General features: G+C 43.0%; 1 long non-coding RNA gene and 1 pseudogene across 1 annotated transcript in view; both read left to right on the plus strand.

Annotated features, from left to right (window-relative positions):
• LOC113912959 overlaps positions 1-18,864 on the plus strand; it is a 33,771-nt gene extending 14,907 nt beyond the window's left edge. The window contains exons 3-4 of the long non-coding RNA XR_003517051.1: positions 15,319-15,443; positions 18,728-18,864. This is a non-coding gene — a long non-coding RNA (uncharacterized LOC113912959). The remainder of the gene's footprint in view (positions 1-15,318; positions 15,444-18,727) is intronic.
• On the plus strand, positions 5,999-6,099 carry LOC113913378 (annotated as a pseudogene).
• Positions 18,865-21,221: the final 2,357 nt, after the last annotated feature.

The raw sequence follows: 21,221 nt of genomic DNA on the forward strand, positions 1-21,221 counted from the left end.
GCGATTTTAGAATTGGGCTTGCAGGGTGTAAGGGGGGGACGCGGGATTCTGACCAGATGCTAGGGTGGAGGGGGCAGAGCCTTTGTGGTGGAGGAAACCAGGTAAGCAGAGGCGTCGGGGGCAGGGCTGGGAGAGAGCCTGGAGTGGTGTGAGCTGGACTAAAAGCAGGGTGAAGCGGAGTAGTGGTACTCTCTTCATGCTTGCCCTGCTTAGGAGTTTGGGTTTTCTTCTGTGAGAGGTTCAGCATGAGAAGCCCCAAGCCTTTGGAGGCTGCCTGTAGTTCATTGCAAAAGCTTTCTCATTTATCTGACTGTGTGCAGTTAAATCTGTGTTTCCCAGGTTCATCTGTTAAGAAGAAAACTGGAGCTTTCTTTGGCCATTGTGATGTCATCTTTGAATCCTTTGCTTTCTGCGAGCCCCTTTTTATCGAGATCTTGCTATTTTGCTTGGCTCTTCTTGGTTGCCTCCCTGCACCATCTACAGCCCGCAGTTTCATTTGCTTTGCCACTTTGGAGAGTTCAGGATCACAATGTTGCCAATTCTAAGTTTTAATAAGTTTTCTCACCTTTTCATGGCTGTCTTTAAAAAGAAAAATATATACATGCAATGAGCAATAGTTAGCATTCTGAATATTGTTTGTTACGTTACAGTTGAGATGAAAACGTTAAGAAACACAGTCGCATCCCATTGCCTTAGAAGACTTTTGGTTGTAAAAGCGCTTTAAAGAGAAGTTGGCAGATAAGAAAATGAGAAGAGGGATCTCCATTCATATAATTGTTGCTTAGTAAACTTGATAATGGAAGTTTTGGAGGGTTCTTTTTGTGTCACTTAGCAGGTGTTAGTTCTGCTCCAAGAGAGGAGTTCATGGTTGGGTGGGAGGCACTGAGAGATTTCTTCACCTGCTGGGTACCAGTAGTTTTTATTCCTTATTTAGGTCTGATACTCCACAGTGCAGTGTTGTGTTATTTTTAATAAAAAAGAGCAAGCCATCTAAATGTTTAATCAAAGGGAACAGTGTGGTATATACAGCACATCTACTTGATGAATGCTTCTGTCATTATTAAGAAGGTGATTACTGAGACCATTATGGAAAAATAGTATGATGTAATGTTCAGGGGAGAGAAGCAGAATGTAAAATGACATGTCAGCTGAGATTTAAGTGCTTTAAAAGTGAAGAGTGTCTACCATACAGACAGTCTCTCAGAGACTGAAGGCTGGATCCAATGGCTGGTCAAAGGTGCCCCCCATGGGGCCTGAGCAATGTGGGATTGCGACCTAAATCTGAAGCTAAGTAAGCAATAAATACTCCTGAATATGAATAAGTATGTTTAAAAAAAGAGACAGACCTATTTTAGGTAAACAGTGTTACCATTTGGCATTAAGAAAAACAAATTTGCTTGCTGGCCCCTTTCTTCGCCTCCCTTTCCTTGTCTCCCCTAATCAGGTACTTTCCATTTGGGTTGTTTCTTCTAAAATTGGCAAACAGATTACCTTCCTCATCAAATTAATGTTTGCCTACCTCCAATAAAGCTGAGACCCTGTGGTTAGGCATACTGCTGCCCGTGACCCCCTTTCTCAGAATTGTGAACTCTGTCTGTGACTGGTGTTACTAGCTGAACTCATCCACATTAGGACTTGTGGCTGCCTCCTTCCCAGGGTGTCTAGGAATGGGATTGGCAATAATGGTCCATTGCCTGGTTCTCACAGATGCATGGTCTGGAAGGTAACTTAGGCAGGTGAGTAGGTGGAGTGTTTGTGATGCAAGACCCTTGGCTCACTGTCATGAAGTTGCTTGTGTATTACGTGGATATATTATTTCCATAATACCCTGCTGTTAGGGAGGGAGAGGAAGAGGGGAGAGAGAGGGAGGGGGAGACAGAGAGAAAGAGGGAGGGAAGGAAGGAGAGAGAGGGGGGAGGGGGAGGGGGAGGAGAGAGAGGGAGGGGGACAGAGAAGGGGAGGGATGGGGGAGAGGGGGAGGCAGAGAGAGAGAGAGAGAGAGGGAGAGAGGTGGCTGCCAGTTTCTTGCATTTTGGGCATCCTGCTCTTAAATAGGCATGAGGGTCATTACTAGAGGACTTTTTCCTCAGAGGAAGTCCTTTCAGTGCTCCCTCTACTCTGGGGCTTAGCCCCTATTTTCTTCTCACCCCCTTATCATCCCTTTGCCCTGTTCTGCCATCTCCTTTGCGGGCTGTGCTTTCTTGATGGTGCCTCTCTCCTAGGGCTCTTGGAGTATGGATGCAGTTCACCCAGCCTGCCTCCTTTACTGTCCTCACATAGCCATGTCAGTTGAGGACAAATGGAAAAGGCAAAATTCAACTCTTTCTCAAATCTCCTTCCTTCCTGCTTCTGCAGTGGTAGAGTTGAGACATCTGTCTCTGCACAGAAGCACACAGTTAAGAGTTAGCTAACCACTTGCCTTTCTTTCTTCCTGACCCCTCACCTCCGAATCTGGGAGCCTTGAGAGATCATGCAGAGTGTAGCGCTCAATGGGCTCTAGAGATGACCTGGCTCACCCTCCTTTTTCTAGATGAGGAAAGTGATGCCCCAAGGTCATTGCTTGAGATCACATATTCCCAAGTGGCAACTACAGGACAAGATCCCAGATCTCTCCCATCCCAATCGGGCAGCCTTTTCATTATATCCTTAGGCTTACTTGAGTGACTTTCTTGACCCCAGAAACTTCTAGGATGCTCTACAGGTTTTCTGTATAGCTTTGTCCAAGGGCCGTCTCTTTCACAACACTTTTATAGAGGGACCCAGCCAGAAGAGAATTCTTCATCCTCCAATCTCCCTTAGCGTCCTTTTAAACCATGCAAAGCATTTGTAGTGCTACCACCAATTTGGGTTAATTATATACATGTTTTACCCTCCTGACCGGACCACAAGAGCTGCTTGAAGTCAGGAATTGTACCTTTGTCATTTTTGTTTGTCCTATGATGGGGGCACAGCACTTGGCAATGGTGGGTGCTCAATAAACATATGTTGCACGAATGAACAAGAGAATGAGTGAATAAGCCATGAGCCCACTGGAATAGCACCTTTGTTCCCTCCTGGAGTTGGGTGCTATAAATCAAAGTGTGATGAATCTCTGGGGACTGGGAGCTTTGTGAGTTATGGGGAAGCCTCCCTGTCTCTCCGGCTGAGTGGGCAGAGATAACATTAAAACTGCAGCCTTGGAGTAGGAGCAGTGATTTAGGAAGTACATGCGTATGGGCTCTTCATAAATAAATCAATTAAATTGCTGCCACGAGCTAGTCAGGCAGGTCTGCCCCTCAGCTGAGCAGGTGTGTGGTGCTCCTCTGGCTAGATCTCGATTGCTGCTGAAAATCGTTCCAGCGTCTGGGTTTCTGCACAGTGTGGGGCTTCTGGTCATCAGCGTTTGCCTGTTTGAGGACTTTCCTCACCAATGAAGAGAGGGCAGAATAGTTCATCGTTTAGTCACCGTGGTTACATCAACCTGGGGCAGCTGCCCCAACTTCAGGCTTTCCCTACATGTGGCTGATTTTTTATTTTGGTATGGATTTCTTTACTTGGTAAGTTTCCTTATGGGGGATTCAGTAGCTATGGAGCTCAAAAGTCATGTTTCAATAAAGAACTGTGGGAAGCTCAGCTGATAAGAAAAATGCTCTGAATTCTGGTCCATTTCAAAAAAATAAGTGGATTTTGGAAACGGTGAAGTGACTCCATGCATCGTCCTCTCCATTAAAATCGTTTTGCTTCTTTATCTTAGTCCCAAAGGCGAGGGTCTCTGGAGTCAGAAGGTAGCAATTAATTTAGTTGAAATGCAAATTTATATTTCTGAGCTAATAGGAGGTGATGAGTGGAAATTCTCCAAGTTCCCTCTTTTCCTCACAATTTATTTCCTTACAACAACTATCTACTGAGTACTTAACACATGTCAAAAACATGACAGGCCTTGGAGATATAAATAGGAAGTACTCTTTGCTTTCAAGGATTTTATATTTTGATAGGAGTTGCAGATGTATACACTGATGAGAGTATAAAGGAGCAGCCCAGTGATGGAAACTGGATAAAGAGCTCTGGGAATAAGAATGAGACAGAAGTGTATTGGCTTAGGGAAGGGTCACTAACCTGGAACTTAAGGGATGATGGGGTTTCACTAGAGGAAGGGAGGGTACTCCAGAGAGTGGGAGTAACACAGAGAAAGGACTTGGAGCATTTAAGGACTGATCATTCAGGCATCTATTCACCCACAGGTAATTACTGACCAATCCATGTGGTGGGCTCTGTGTCACGCAGGTACTCGTGGAGCTGCCTCAGACAGGGTCTCTGTCTGCCAGGAGCTCAAGGTTTGCATGGAGGGTGGGATTCCTGCAGAGAGAGTCGGGGGTGAGGCTGGGAGTTTGGGCTGGGAGACTGTGTCAGAGGCTCTGGTGCTGGACTGAGGAGTTTGGACTATGGCCAGCAGTGCTCATGGGGATGGCGTCTAAACCTTCAGTTTATGACTGAAGGACATTGAGGGTTTTTCTTTTCTTTCTTTTTTTTGCTTTCACAAACATTGCAGTGAAAAACTTTGTAGTACGTACATCATTTCAAGCATGTGAGAGCATGCATATAGGATCAGTGCCTAAAATGGAATCACTGGATCAAAGGGTGTGTGCATTTTGTAAATTTTGTCAAATTCCCTTCATTAAAGGTTTATCAGCGTTCACTCCCAGCAGCCGTAAATGAGATGCGCTTCCCTGCCTACTCTGCCCCCCCCAACGCACACACGCGCTCACGCACGCGCACACGCACGCACGCACACGCCCGCACACACATGCATGCGCTGTAACGAGCACAGTCTTTCATTCTACTCCCCCAAAATTGTCACTCTTGTCGGGGCACAGATGGCCAAGCTCCAGCACTCTCTAAAGGTACAAAGGCATGAGTTTGAGATGGATGAAATTCTGTCCTGGACAAATCCAAGAATACCTTCTATGTTTTACCTCAGTTCAGGTTTCTGTCCCGTGGGTACGCAGAGTAAAGCATTATGGGAAAAAGTGGTTGGCTCCCAGGTTGTTAGATTCAAAGATTAGGAGTGTCCTCATGTATAACTACTAAACGGGACTCATAATAACTCATGGTAGATGGGTCACTGATGTAGCCTTAAACTCTCCCTGATTTTTTTTTTTTTCATATTTTCAGCTTCTGCCACTTTCTGGGGAAATGACTGCTCTAAGTCTCATTTGTTCTAAACTTTTAATCTTGGAGTGTGCAGGCCTGTTTAATCAGTCTACTACATCAATAATAGTTGATAAATATAGTCCTTTACATGGGATGATAAAAAGCTGGTAGCATATGATTACTTGGACATGTGACAAGAACTTCAAACTTAAGTCTGTGTCTTTCAGCATCCCTACCCCCCATAAGTGGAAGATGAAGGCAGAAGTTGTGGTTTCCAGGCACAAATCCCATGTGTGTGAAATAGATAACTGAAGTTGGCCCAACTATCTCAGGTGTCATCTCCATCCTCTCTCTGACTACCTGGGGATAAGGAGTGACAACAGAATGCCCACGTTAAGAATGAAGGTGCTTGGGCGCCTGGGTGGCTCAGTTGGTTGAGCGGCTGCCTTCGGCTCGGGTCTTGGTCCTGGAGTCCCGGGATCGAGTCCGGCATCGGGCTTCCTACTCGGCGGGGAGTCTGCTTCTCCCTCTGACCCTCTTCCCTCTCGTGCTTTCTATCTCTCATTCTCTCTCTCAAATAAATAAATAAAATCTTTAAAAAAAAAAAAAAAGAATGAAGGTGCTTGACAAAGGCTTACCAGGAGTGATCTGGCAGCTTTTAGCAGAAATATCAAGAGCAAATTGCACAGGTAAGAGGCAGAAAACTGAATTTAGAGTAGTTTGTAGTTTCTGTATTAAACAGGTACTCATTATAGGATTTTAAAAGTCAGGTGAGCAAGCAACTTGCATTTATTCAGGACCTGCTTGCTGAGGCACTGTGTTAAGCAGTACGGAAGGTAATGAATAAGTAAGTAAATAAATAAATACTGTTCGTTTCGGCAGCACATATACTAAAATTGGAATGATAGAAGATTAGCATGGCCCCTGCACAAAGATGACACACAAATTTGTGAAGCGTTCCATCTTTAAAAACAAACAAATAAATAAGTAGTTGGGGTCCCAGCTCTTTAAGAAATCAGGAAGGAGTTGGGAAGACAAATCTACATGACCAATTTAATGGCTATATGAGAGTTAACAGTATGAGGTTGCAAATACATGAAACAATTTGGTGCCAAGCTGTTGGGTCTGAGGAACTTAAATAGCTCTGAGCTAAGAGGATTAGAGTGCCCAACTTGAAAGCTCACCACAGCTCTAGGAAAGTTCTTTGGAAAGCTAGGGTGTATCTTTCTCCCTGTTTCCTACCCATCAGGCTTCCATACATCTGTGTTCTTTTTGAACCTCTCCCATATGCTTTGCATGCACACTTTGCTTTGGTTCTCTCTCCTGAGGGACTTTCAGGATACTTCCCTCCTTTTCTCTATATCTTGGGAATCCACTCAGGGCAGCACCATCTTCCATTCTTTCTAGAGCTCTGTGGCTTATGGCTTTCCTTCATTCACACAGCAACTCGATCCTGTACCCCATATTCCCCTTACCAGAGGATAAGTAAATGCCTTCAGGTCCCCAAATAATTAAACATAGAGTTACCTTATGGCTCAGCAATCCCACTCTTAGGAATATACCCCAAAGAGTTGAAAACAGGGCTTCAAACAGATACTTGTACATAAATGTTTATATGGCACCATTAACAATGGTTAAAAGGTAGAATAACCCAAATGTTTATCAATGAATGACCCATGGTTAAACAAATTTGGTATAGCCATACAATGAAATGTTATTCAGCCATAAAAAGGAGTGAAGTGCTGATAGGTGCTACAACATGGATGAACCTTGAAAACAATATGCCAAGGGAAAGAAACCAGATCCAGAAGGTCACATATTGTATGGTTCCATTTATATGAAATGTCCAGTATAAGGTAAATCTGTGGAGACAGCAGCTAGATTGGTGGACATCAAGGACTGGAGGAGTGGTAAATGGAGAGTATCTGCTTAACGTGCATGGAGTTTTATTTTGAAGTGATACGAATATTTTGGAACTAGATAAGGGTTGTAGTTGCAGAACATTGTGAATGTACTAAATGCTACTGAATTGTCCACTTTAAAAGAGTCAATTTTATGTTACATGCATTTTTCTTCAATTAAAAAAAAAACCCCAAAACAAAACAGGTAACTCCTTCAGGGAACATGAAGTTGATTTGGGGGTAGGGGGATGTGGGTGATTGAAGAAATAAAACCTTAACGCAGAGGGGTGATTTTTAGAGTGTAGTTCAGGCAATGACAGTAATCCATCAGATTGATACAGAGATTTATAGTTCAGAAAGTGCCTTTGGTCCAACATCTTATATACTCCTTATAACCTTTCCCTCATTTTTCCTCCTCATCGGTCAAAAAAGGTCATGGTTCACACTTCTTGTCACCTGGAATAATGTTACTGCACCCCTGTGTTTGAATCCAATCCATTCATGAAGGACCAGATCAAATGTCATCTCTTGAAGCCTCACCTGGAAATATAAGCACATTCTGGTTGCTCCGACCACTTTAGGGTTTAAGACAAGCTCTGTTTATGAGCCAAGGTACCTAATGCCAACTTGGGCAGAGATGACACCTATTTTGATGTCTAGACATTTTATGTGAACAACGTAATGATTGAACAATATTGGCATTAGGAATAATTTGAAGGTGTGATGGACGATGTGGCGGAGCAGATCATATGGTTAGTCAGGAATGGGTAGGTCAAGGGGAGCTTGTTAAGCAGTTGGTTAGTAGAGCCTCTTAGGCTAGGGACTCCCTAGTATAACTGTCATATCTGATGCCTCCCATGGCACTTGACATATAGTAGGCCATTTAAAAATGTTGACTTAGTTCTTTTGTTCATTCATTTATTAATTTCCTTTTGGGGAGAGGATGGTTCTCAGAATATAACCTGCCTAAAGATAAGAACCCCATCTCCCTCATTCCCCAGTGCCTTGCGGAGTGCCTGGTATAATTGGTTCTCCATAAACACTTGTGGAATGTGTGACTGAACTGAATGGAGAGAACGTGAGACAGAATCTGGCGGTTCTCTTCTTCAATCCCAACTCTGGCTCTCACTGGCTGTGTTGTCCTATAAATAAGGCAGAAGGATACAGCTTAGTACTGGATACATTTAATAAATGGTAGGTGTTATTTATCCATCAAATAATCATCAAACCTGAACAACAAAAGCAGCTCTCTTTGGCAACTTAAAGTCATCCATTCTTGTGCTTTGGTCATGTGAGCCTGGCTGAGTATTCATTTATTTATTCATTCCACAACTATTGACTGAGCTCTTACTATGTGTCGGGTTCTGTTCTAGGAACAATGGGGAAGCCACTGGAAGGCTGTAAAACAGGAGGAACGTGCCCAGACAAATGTGTTACAAGGATTCCTCCTTTTTGTGTGTGAAGAATGACTTAAAGGCGGGCAAGATGCAGTAAGGAAGCACAGAGAATGTGTATTGCCAGAGAATGTGTATTGCACTTGTCTTTATGGAGAGGAAGATGTCTTAGTCTAGAGGGGAGGCCGTGGGGGTGGTGAGGAGATCTGGACTGTGTTTTGGAGGCTGAGCAAAAAGGACTTGATGGTGGGTTGGATACTGGGCGGGGGAGTGAAGAAAAGGGGGGGTTAGGTTTATGCCTCAAATAACTGGCTGAGTGGAGCTGCTGTTTCCTGAGACAGTAGACACTTCTGAAGAGATTTGGAAAGGAATTTTGACAATCTTGATTTAGCTAGGATGCTTTTGAGGTACTTAGTCGATATTGACGTGGGGCGCAGTAGAGAGATTGGAGCTGTTATCTATTGAAAAGGTGGCATAGAAGGTACTTAAAGCCACAGGAATAGATAAGATCCTTTAATTAATTAGTTTATTTTTTGTTATGTTAGTCACCATACAGTACATCATTAGTTTTTAATGTAGTGTTCCATGATTCATTGTTTGCTTATAACACCCAGTGCCCCATGAAAGATGAGATCCTTTTAAAAGGGACAGAGAGAAGCCTTGGGAATGAGCTGTGAGAGGCTCCTTCACTTAGAGCTTGGGTACAGAAATGGCCCAGCATGTGGGCTTGCAGAATTTAAGGGACAAAAGAGTTTCTGGGAAGAGGAATGTCCATCGATATCAACAGATGCTGAGAGGACTGAGCAAGATGAGGACAGAGAAGGGACATTGAAACTGGCATCTTGGAGCTCATCTGTGATTTGGCAAAGGCAGTTGCCACCAAGGGGAGGGGTGAAAACACCAAGGTAATAGGTGGATGGGCTAATGGGAGGAGAGGGAATAGAGACCCTGGAGACTGCTCTCTCAAGACATTTTCTGTGAAGTGTGGCAGCGGCATGGGCTGATAGGTCGAGGCGGATGTGAGGTACAGGACACTTTGCTTCCTTGAAGGGGGAAACCCTAGAGCATGTTTGTGGGTTGATAGGAAGAATCAAGAAGAGGGAGAGGTTGATAACCCATGAGGGAGAGAAGGCTGCAGCAAAGCGCCTGAGAAGGCGAGAGTGAGGGCTCCAGACCACAGGTGTCCTGTTATATTTTGAGAGGCTTTTCTGGAAGGATGGAGACATAAGTGACATCCGTTTTGAGAGATGCTGGACATGAGAGTAAAAATGACTGAGGAGGGCGCCTGGGTGGCTCAGTTGGTTAAGCAACTGCCTTCGGCTCAGGTCATGATCCTGGAATCCCAGGATCGAGTCCCACATTGGGCTCCCTGCTCAGCGGGGAGTCTGCCTCTCCCTCTGACCCTCCCCCCATCTGCTCTCTCTCTCTCTCTCTCTCTCTCATTCTCGCTCTCTCAAATAAATAAATAAATAAATAAAAATAAAAAAAATCTATATAAAAAAATGAGGAAAGTGAAATCTCTGGACCATAGCATTTTGGGCAGACCACACACACGGTATGGAGGTGCACTGACCAGGTGCATAAGCATTTTCTTGAAACAAAAATGTGATCCTGCAGGCAGAGGTCAAAATGTCGAACTATCACAGGAGTTCTGATGCCTCTAGGCCTGAGGCAAAGGGAAGGGAGATAGAAACTTCTAGAGAGGGGCAGAGTGGAAAGGAGGAGGAGGTCAAAGAGTGTGGGGGCCGGGAATGAAAGCAGAAAGGAAGAAAGAGGAGGCAGGGAAGAAGAGGGGAGAACTTGTGTCAGAGGCAGCCCAGCCACACCTGTGGCTTTGCCCTTTAACTAACAGCCAAGGGCACCACGAGTCATAGGAAACCACTGTAACCAGCACAGGTGTGACAACACAGCCCGGCTCCGCTCTTGGCCCGTGAGAAAGGAAGTGCCAGAACAGGCGCCTGGCTATAATTAGCACCCATGGGCAGCCTAGAAAGCTGCCTGCTCTGAGGTCGGAGAGTTCAGAGCTGGCGTGTGAAAACAGGGGCGTGCAAACCGCCGGTGGAAACTCCCGCGGGAGGTTGGCCTCTGAAGTCCCTGTTGGTGCCTCCTGGGCTGGGAGCACAGCCCTGCAAGCTGGCCACGCCGAGCACGGACCCTGGAGCCAGCAAGGCTAGTGTCCAGATGAGGGCGGCCAGAATTCATTGGGCTATCCTTTATCTGTCTGGGCAAATGTCCTTCCTTCGTGGCTGGCTTTCTCTGGCTCATGGGGCAGCCCCAGCTGGTGGGAGTGACGCTGCCTTGGCAGACAGGGGAGGCCGGCCTTGGCAGATACAGAGGGCGATGCTTTCCTAAGGCATCGTCTCCGTGGAGAGTATTTCTTTCTAAGGCTTTGGCACATCCATGCTTTTCTCCCCCACGCTGGCCCGTCTCTGACTTTATTGCTCATTTCCCACATGGGAACATCTTTTTTTTTTTTTTTTTTTAAATCTTTGCAGTGAAATAGAGAGGAAACCTCAAAGAGCTTCTCTTCTCTTCTCTCTCTCTCGGGGTGCGTGTTATTTTGGAATCAGTTTGGAATTTAGGAGGGAAAAGGTAGAGCGCGTGTTCTTTTTCTTTACACTCCTCAACAGTGAACGCAGATGTCCCCTTGCTGCTACTCCTCTATTATAGACTCATTAAATCTCAGCTTTGGATGGCATCTATTTCGCCCACCCACCTCAGGAAGCAGGACTCCCAGCCCTGATGAGTGCTATTCAAAGCAGAGGCCCCTTCCTCCTCCTAGGGTGGCTGCCCCTTCCTCTCTCCACCTGTTCAGTTCTAAGAAAATTCTTCCTTCTATGGATCCCACTTTAATTTCCTTGTAACTTTCCATCTCCAATCTTGGTTTTCTCTCTGGACATCCCAGAATTAGCTAGCTCTCGTCTTCCAAATAAGAGCCCTTCCTTTTTGATTTGTGGAATAGATCCTTCTTTTCAGCCTGTTTTCTCTTTTTCAGGCTAATCATTCCCAGTTACTTTGACCACTCATTAGTTCACCAAATTATCTGTTTCTTGCCAGTTGAGTGCCTTCTACTGTACTAGGTACTGGGGGATGTAGCCATTAATAAAATGAAACTGGAGGAACTCACATTTTATTTAAAAAGAACACTTAGTGGGCAAAGTAGAAACATGTCATAAAATTAGAAGATGAGGTGATAAGAACCATAATAGAGATAAAAGATGTCTATTGCCTATTGAGGACTTACCACATCATCTTGCTAAGTATGCTGTGCACGTGATCTCACATAGAACTCACAATATCATGACCAACTTATAGACAGATCAGATACTCTGCCAAACTTCACAAGGCTTTTAAGATGGCAGCCAACTTTACACTACAGGGTGGATTTGGGATTTCTAACTATTGAGACAGATGTGAAGTCTCACTGTCAAGTTTAGACGCCAAGAGCAGGGATTGAACTCTGGCCATCTGGCTGCAGAGCACATCTGCTTGACCGCTGTGCCATCTTGCTTTCCTGGAGGGCTCTTTCTCTTCTGCTGTGGGTATACCAAGGAAGTAAGGATAGGAGTATCCTTAGCAGGGCTGCTGCCTCTGAACTGTGCTGAAGAGACCTTTTTTAGATGCTCCCCCTGCCCCCTCCACCGGCAGGAAGCTCACTGTGCTAGCTCTGACCTCACTATTATTCTTGGCATAGGCCATTCAGTTTCATGTTACTGACCCCTCTGCTGTTCTGAATACATGCTTTCTTTTCACATCGTAATGGGAGCTGGCATGCAAAGTCAAGGCCACCTCATGTGCTGCCAACAATGGTCCATTCTTAGAGGAATCACTTTCCAAAGCCATCGTGGGAGCCATTGAATTAAATCCCGCTGCTCGGAAGCTAGTGGTTGTCCTGGGGAAGGTGGGCAGAGCTTTCCACCATCATTTGGCAGTGTTGTTCAACCTCCTTGGGGAGATGGGGATTCCCTGGGTGCTCCTGTGACATAAGCACTTAACACCTATTCATGGTGCCCACTGTGAGGGGCATAGTGTGGGGACCTAACAGCCGCCCCTCTTCACCCCCATTCCCAGCCATGGCCAACAGCAGCTGTTGTTGCTAGGACTGTTAGGGCTTCGCAGCCTTGAACAGCCCAGCAGGAGATCACATTCTATTTTATTCTTCTGGCCCCAAGAGGCTTTCTGATGATTGTATATTCCAGTATGGGGTTGTGTGTCTGCTTATTATTTCATTCTGGATGATGGTGTGACCTGTACTGAACATAGTAGGCAGGAATAATTACTATTATCATTATTATTTTTAACTGTGCACCATTGAGAGAAACAAGTGTTGTCGGAGAACAGAATTATCTTCCCCCTCCCCCCACTTTTGTTTCCCCAGTGAGCTCTCAATTTAAATTAAACAGAGATTGCTCATCAACAGAAGATTAGGGTGGTGGTGATGGGGGGGGTGTGAAATTTAATTCATTTGTTTCTTTTTTGTGGAGGGAGCAGATATTAGCTCTTTTATTTCTCCCCTCTGATATGGATGACTTTTCTCTTTTCATAAAAACGGCCAATAGTAATAATAATAATAATATGCAGAATTTGGACCTCTCAGGCAACATTCTTGCAATGACTTAAAAACTGGGGAAACCAAAATTCATTGCATTTGAATTCACATCTGCATTTTGCTTTGGGGCCTTGTGGTAGGCTGAATAATGGTCCTTCAAAGGTGTCCATGTCCTAGTCCCTGGCCCTGTGACTATGTTAATTTAGATGGCAAGAGAGATTTTGCGGATGTAATTAAGGATCTTTAGGAAGATGAGCTTGGATTTTTCCATGTGGGCCCAGTGTAATCATAAAGGTCCTTAGAGGAGGTCTATAGCCATACCATCCTGAATGTGCCCCATCTCGTCTTAGAAGAGGGAAGCGGGGCTCAGAGGCAGAGTAGGACATGTGATGATGGAAGCAGGGTCAGAGCAATCTCAGGAAGGGGCCCTGAGTCTGCAAATGTGGGAGGCCTCTAGAAGCTAGGGAAGGTAAGGAAATGAATTCCTCCTGAAGCCTCCAGAAGGAATGCAGCCCTGCTGACACTTTGATCTAAGTGTCTGACCTCTAAAATTATAAGATAATTAATTTGTGTTGTTGGAAGCCCCTGTTTGTGGTCACTTGTTACTGTAGCAGTTGGAAACTGCACACCGGGATGAAGAGTCCATGGTTATGTAGGTAGACTGACCGACCTCTCAGGCTCAGGACTACTCTGTGGATGTTTTAGGTCCTGGGTCCACATACTCTTCCAGTTGACTGACCCTTTTCCTTCCAACTTCCTCTCTTCTCAAGTGTAGGAGAGCCTGGCCTTGCTCTGAGGCATTCTTTGGAACATTTTTAGAGGGCCCGTATAAGTGGACACCAGAGGATATGGTGATGCTTTCCTAAAGCAGATTGTAAAGCCATCTGGGGACACAAGGGCATGATGAGGAATTCATGTTCGTCAGACCTTTCCCCCTAATTTGCCACAACCAGTTCTTGACTGGTCCTCATTAAGGACAGTGTCATCTCTGAGAAGAGAAAGAAGGCAATGAAGGAACAGCTGGACTGACTGAATTTTTCACCAAAGAGAGGGAGTTTCATTAGTGAGACAGTGGGAAATTTTGGGGAAAAACATCATTGTGAAGCCTGCAACTGCCAAGGTGTGCACATACTCCAGCTTTTTGAAAAGGAGGGTCCAAAAGGAAAGGCAAAAATAAGCCCAAGGCCTTGAGACTCTAAAAGGGCAGCAATTCAAGTTAAAAGACCTATCCCAGTAAGGATAAAAACAGGCTATGTGGGGAGTTCTCTAGTGAGTTCTGATGGAAATACATCCTCCTCATTCCAAAACATATACAATATGGAGGTAAATACACAGCAAAGATAAATACAAAAGGAAGTATGTGAGTTAAATGTCAGGAACGGTAATGAGGAAAATAAACTGGAGCTTGTGAAAAATGATGAGAATAAGAATAGTTTATGAGGTGTTTTGTGGAGCCTGAAGAATTGAGGATGGCCAGGTGTTAGACCAGGTAACATCATAACATCCAATGTTGCCCTATCATGGCAAAGAGTGGTCAAATTGTAAAGGAAGGGACAAATATGATTAAAGAGAAGTGAAAGCCAGGTGAAGAGAGAAAGTAGTAAGAAGATATCCTCGTATTTTCAAATATATTCCCATCTCCAGGGCCAGATGGATTATATCCTCAAGTACTAGTTCCCAAAATGTAGTTCCCAGACCAGCAACGTCAGAATTCCCTGGGAATTTCTTAGACTTGGAAATTCTTGGGTCCACCCTAGACCTGCTGAATCTGGCATGCTGGGTCCAGGGCCCTGCAATCTGTGTTTTAACAAGTCTTCCAGATGATTCTAATGTGTGGGAATTCATAATCTGGACTCCATGGGTGGACTTCAGTGGGTCAGTGAACCCTCCGGTGTAAGACACAAATATTTTTGTCAATGCTTATGTTTTGAAGGGAGGAAGATAGTCATCGGCTTTCATCAGATTCTGAAAAGGATTTGAGACCCCAAAAGTTTTAGAATCATTCTTCCAGCTTATTGAAATTGGAGCTTATTACTGACTTTAGAAAACTGCTGATGGTACTCCAAGAAATCATGGACACTCATAGTTTGGCAAAAAAAAAAAAAGGTCTTCCTGGTTTTTTAAAAATCAAAATTAGATGGATCCTGAAAACTGTACTTTGGTTAACTTGGTGTTGATCTCTGGCAAAAATCTAGAATGCTTCATTAGGTGGCTGGGCAATGAACACTTAAAACAGTTGAGTATCAAGAGCCAAAAGAGATCCACTAACACCCAAATACACCAAATAGACTCTGGGCTGTTTTATTTCTGCCATTAAAGAATAATTTCTTGTGTTTAAATACAGAAAAATACAAAGAAGAAAACAAAGATGGCCTGTAAATCCCACTGCAAGATAACTGAGCTCCCTTCTTTTGCCCATCAGAGCTTTCTTAAAGGTCCCTGTATTCTTCTGGAAAACAAAAGTTACAGGTAAAAGGATTGTTTTTTCTCTCTTCAAGTACACTGTTTTACACTTTGCCTTTAAAAATAAATCGTGTATCTTAGAGACCTTTCCATGTTCACACCCATAAAGTTACTTCATTATTTTTAATGGTTGAATAGCTTTCCTTCATATCTTTTACTGTTCTTTTTTTTAAGATTTATTTATTTGAGAGAGAGAGAGAGAGAGAGCACAAATGGGGGGAGGGGCAGAGGGAAAGGGGAGAGAGAGAGAAAGCAGACTCCCCACTGAGCATGGAGCCCAACTCTGGCTTGATCCCAGGACCCTGAGATCATGACCTGAGCTGAAATCAAGAGTTGGATGCTCAACTGTCTGAGCCACCTAGGCGCCCCATATCTTTTACTGTTCTATAGGTATTTTAAAACATGGATATTATTTATGTTTGTTTTGCTATTGCAAGCAATGATGCAATAAACAATGTTGTACACATATTTTGTATATATTTCCAAGTATATCCATAAGATAAATTCCTGTAGGTAAAGTTCTCAGTAAAAATGTACATGCATCTTAATATTGCAAAGTACTCCCCAATATGGTTCTTTTGTTCAATAGTCATATGCACATGTTTTTCCACAACATTGACACTACTAGGTTTTAGCATTTAAAAAAAATTGCCAATCTAGTTGGGGAAAATCCATCATATTCTTGTGTTTTGATTTGCATTTGTTCATTAAGAAGCTTAAGTATTATTTCAAAAGTTTATTCACCATTCATATTTTTTAATGAACCCCCCTTAAATCCTTTGTCCATTTTTAATATGTTGCTTAACTTTTTATTAATTTGAATAATACTTAGAAATTAAATTGTCCTTTGTTCATCATATGATGTTGAAAATGTTTTTCCAGTTTGTGATTTTCCTCTGACTTTGCTTATGGCTTTTTGTTTTGTCACATTGATTTAAAAAAAATGTAGTCAAATTTATTCTTTTATGGCCTCTGAGCTCATGGTTTTTAAAATCTAAATGGAATTTCTAGATTGGTTGATTTGGGAAATGCCACAAAACTTGCTTATAAGGATTTCATCCACATGTTTTATAAAGTTTGCCATATCTTTGTGGACAAAATGAAGAAAAAAAAGTTGAGTGATGTATACATCAAAGTACCTTTATAGTTGACTCAGTGAATGTACATGAAGAATGCTGATTAATGAGTCCATGTCAACCTGGATTCCTCTGGTCTTGATGAAGACAGAAGACATAATTCTCGTATTTTCAGACAGAAGAAAGGTCGAGATAGTTTCCTGGATAACAGAACCAAGATTCAAGATCTTCACAGCCCAGAACAATGAATTTAAAACCAATGAGACAGGGGCACCTGGGTGGCTCAGTCATTAAGCGGCAGCCTTCAGCTCGGGTCATGATCCCAGGGTCCTGGGATCGAGCCCTCTATCGGGCTCCCTGCTCAGAGGGAAGCCTGCTTCTCCCTCTCCCATTCTCCCTGCTTGTGTTCCCTCTCTTGCTGTGTCTCTCTCTCTCAAATAAATAAATAAAATCTTTAAAAAAAAAAGTGAGACAATTTAAAAGAGATAGATCAATGATTTATATTTTTCCAAAAGTTAAAGTATACGAGGACAAATGGGAAGACCTGCGATACCAGATATTCATGGAAGTAACATAACAACAAAGATAGAGCTCAGTGTGAATTAATGGTGTGCTAGGAATACCAAGAGAGTCAGTGTAAGTTTCTCTCTGGACTATGGAATAATTTTTAAAAAAACACCTTAATTTTGAAATATACTTAAGAAATTGTAAGAAGTACAGAGAGGTTCCAGGTACTTTTTCATCTAGATTTTCCCAATGGTAACATCCCACATAATTATAGTATCACTATTAAAACCAGAAAATTGACATTTGTACACTCTACACACCTTATTTTTCACCAGTTTTTACATTCACTCTGTGTGTGTGTGTGTGTGTGTGTGTGTAGTTCCATGGAATTTTATCACAACTACAGATCATATATATTTTTTTAAGTTTTTATTTATTTATTTGAGAGAGAGAGAGAGCAAGTGATAGAGAGAGCACAAGCAGGGGCAGCTGCAGAGGAGGAGGGAGAAGCAGGCTCTCTGCTGAGCAGGGAACCTGACATGGGGCTCGATCCCAGGACCCCAGGATCATGACCTGAGCTGAAGGTAGATGCTTAACCCATTGAGCCACCCAGGTGCTCCCAGACTTATGTATTCTTAACAATTTTTAATTGGTAAATAAAGTAAGAATAGACTTATCTGTAGAAAAAAATTTGTTCCTTTATTTCAGACAAATCAAGCCTGGATTTTTATATAAGTGACATATCCTGGATAAAAGTGTACCTGGGGGTGAACTTGCACAAAGTACTCCTATGGTCCCTTGACTGTGCTACATTTGCATTCCTAGGGCTATAATGAAGCTGCATATTGACAAACTATAGAATTGAAGAGAAATAGAACTTTTAGTAACATCTTTAAAAGGTTCTATGAAGACCTGTCATGCAGCAAAGGAGGTCAGCTTGTTATATGTCATTACAGTGTCTGTTAAGAGAGATTGGAGGCAGTTATAAGAATTGATGATGGGTAAAGATCAATGAATATCCTAAAGGAGCTGGAATGTTTGAGAGGGTAGGTTTTGCTTTATATCCCAGATTAGGGAAGGAAGAGGAGAGGGAGAAAAGGCAGAGAGAAGTAGAAGAAGTGCTGGTGGTCCCAGTGGCACACATTGGTAAAACAAAACAAAACAAAACAAAAGCAGTTACCAAGGTATATCTTAAATGCCTTCTCTGTCAAACCTCTCCCATTGACTTTGTAAAGAACAATGATTGTATTCAGCTATGGCTCCTGTTAATTATGAAGATAAAGAGAAGGTCGGGGCGCCTGGGTGGCTCAGTGGGTTAAGTGTCTGCCTTCAACTCAGGTCATCATCCCAGGGTCCTGGGATCGAGCCCCACATCAGGCTCCTTGCTCAGCGGGAAGCCTGCTTCTCCTTCTCCCTCTGCCTGCTACTCTGTCTACTTGTGCTGTCTCTCTATCTCTCTGTCAAATAAATAAATAAAATCTTTAAAAAAAAGAGAGACGGTTGATAGATATTTTTGTAACTTTGTCATTCTCTCTTCTTTGCCTTTCTGTCTTTCTTTTTAAAGTTGATGATACATGTTTTAATCTAAAGAATGCTATATTTTATAGGCTCTGATACTGTTTTGACTGCCTTTTTTTCTAATCTAACTTGAACAGACCTAGGTTACTGACTGGTGAGTTTATAGTTCTTTATGTCACATGTTTGTAGACCCTGAGAGGTGACTGCTGTCATACTCTGAAGACTGGTGAAATTAGGAGCCTGTGTAAGAGTGGAAGCCAGTCCCATGGAGCTGTAAAGGAGAACATCTGCTCTGAAAGCATCTTGACCGAGAGGAGAGTTATCAGGTGTATTGGTTTGGATTTCATTCAGTTGAATATATTAGAATACTCAAATACAAGGACTTAAGAAAATGGAGATTTATTTATTTTTTACATGACAAAAAGTTGAAAGGTATTGGTTGCCAGCTTTAGTGCAGTGGCCCTGTCATGTTAGGGCTGAGTCTCTTCAGTTTTCCTTGCTGCTCCTCATGGTTGCAGGAGGGCTGCTGCAGCTCCAGGCAACATGTCTATATTCAAGGAAGGAAGAAGGAAGAAGAGAGAAGGGGAGAGGAGAAAGGGAAACAGGAAGAATTGCCATCAACTCTTTCAGGAAATGCAAATGTCTTCCCAAGGTCTTCCCTCATATCTCACTGACCAGAATTTTTCCTTATACCCACAATTTTGAGTCACACCATGTGACTGAGACATTTGTACATGCTTTAATGATATGAGAGGAACCAAGAGGGGAACAGAGAGTTTTCTATGATATGCACATGGTTTAAGGACATTAACCTATGAAGATGGACTGTTGATCTCAGAGATTTAACTTGATATTTATTTGTAGAGTTCCTTTATGTACTCATTTTTGTCTGGAATTAAGAGAAAAGAGGTAGGGCAATAAGGATTTTGATAACTCTCCACTGAACTGAAACCATCTGCAGGATGGGGTATGAAATTGGTCATAAAAACTCTTCTTGTGATTTTCTTGCAGCTTTCTCTGGAAAAATATCAATTTAGAGAAATTTCTTCATAGACTCTCTGTTTTTCGTTGTAAACATGGTGGGATGATGTTCTGGGCTGTTGCATCTGGGAGCCCAAGTAGGTTTCAGGAGATTGCCGCTGTCCATTTGAGAGTTGTATTTCTGTAATTGAGACCAGAGCTTGACTCCTTGTGTCCACAATGCTACTAAATTGGATTAGAGACTTTATGGAAAGAACAATGAAAGCCCAAATTCATGTATGAGCATGAAGATCTTTTAAGTGGTAATATAAAACAGGCACAGCATTCTTGGGCTCTAAGCGTGGGTTTTAGAAAATGTGTTTAGTAACACAACTCTGATTGTTTAAGGGGACTTTGAGCATCTGATGAGGGAGGTTTTAATTAGCTCCTTTTTATAAATGTGGAAATCAAGGGTCAGGAGAGTGAAGGAACTAGCCTGAAGTTTCTCAAATAGAGCTGAGATTCAAAGTGCTTCTTGTCTCATGCATGGACCTTCGTCTTCATTAGGAGGACATCCTAAGCTACTGCTAAGCTCCACAAAGTGAGTAAAATCAGGTGTAAGTAGGTAAAGAAGTGAGGCCCAGATTGAAAAGATTGTTCTGTAGGCCTGAGGTCATGTAGTTTGGTGTTGATGCTCTGCACTTGTGATTCAGTGTTTGTATGTGATACAGTGAGTTAAACAAGGTTCTATGAGATCAGTCTTGCTGTGGATGTGTGTGCTGTCTGTTACTGCTCCTCAACAAAAAGGGGACTCAACCTCAGATGTTTGTCCTTCGGGATATGCACCTGGTCCTGGACTGGTGTTCCTGTGGACAAATGTGCCGTCATCCTGCTACCACCATTACATACCTGACCACTAGGGGGACACTGACCCCACTGACCTTGCCCCCTAGAGGGAGAACATGGCCCCCTTTGCCTTAGCTCCCCTACCCAAGAGGACACTGAACATTTCCTAAAGGGCTTTTACTGAGAGAGAGAGAGAGAGAGAGAGAGAGAGAGAGAGAGAGAGAGAGAGATTGTGTGTGTGTGTGTGTGTGTGTGTGTGTGTGTGTGTGTTGGGGGATTAAAAAAAAAGATGAAAAGGTATAGAAAGAGGTGCATTTAGCAGGAGTACTGGCTGCCGATATGCTTCGATGGCATTGCTCATTTTTCTTCATTTTCATCCTAAGGGACCGCACTCCAAAGCCTGTCCTTGGAAATTTCTCCTTTCCCTTCTTTCTTGTGGGTACCTATCCCCTCCAGGGCAGGGTTACTGTAGATGGGGTGAGGAACATGTTCCAGACTAAGTATATATGTATTCCTTCCACATTTAAAGGCTTTGTGATGACAAATGTGGTTTTGCCATGTTTTCTTAATGCCATGACTTTGAATGGATATTAACAGTACTGGTAAAATAAGAATTAATTTAACAGAAAGGGTTTATTTACATTCCTGTTTTCATTTCCAACTCTAGTGTCAGGCATGGCAATGCCTCAAAACAAACCATTATATATTATGTATATCCACACACATGTGGATATATCCACATACAAGTGCACATGCGCTTTCTGCATATACACACTTATCTCTGTGTTTGGGATATAGTTGTTGAGAGTACTGGAGTAGAGGACGAAGCATACTTTTATCCATTTGTTTTCAATTTAAGCAATTTAACCATACCTAT

The sequence above is a fragment of the Zalophus californianus genome, chromosome 14 (assembly GCF_009762305.2).
Source record: "Zalophus californianus isolate mZalCal1 chromosome 14, mZalCal1.pri.v2, whole genome shotgun sequence".
Taxonomy (NCBI): domain Eukaryota; kingdom Metazoa; phylum Chordata; class Mammalia; order Carnivora; family Otariidae; genus Zalophus; species Zalophus californianus.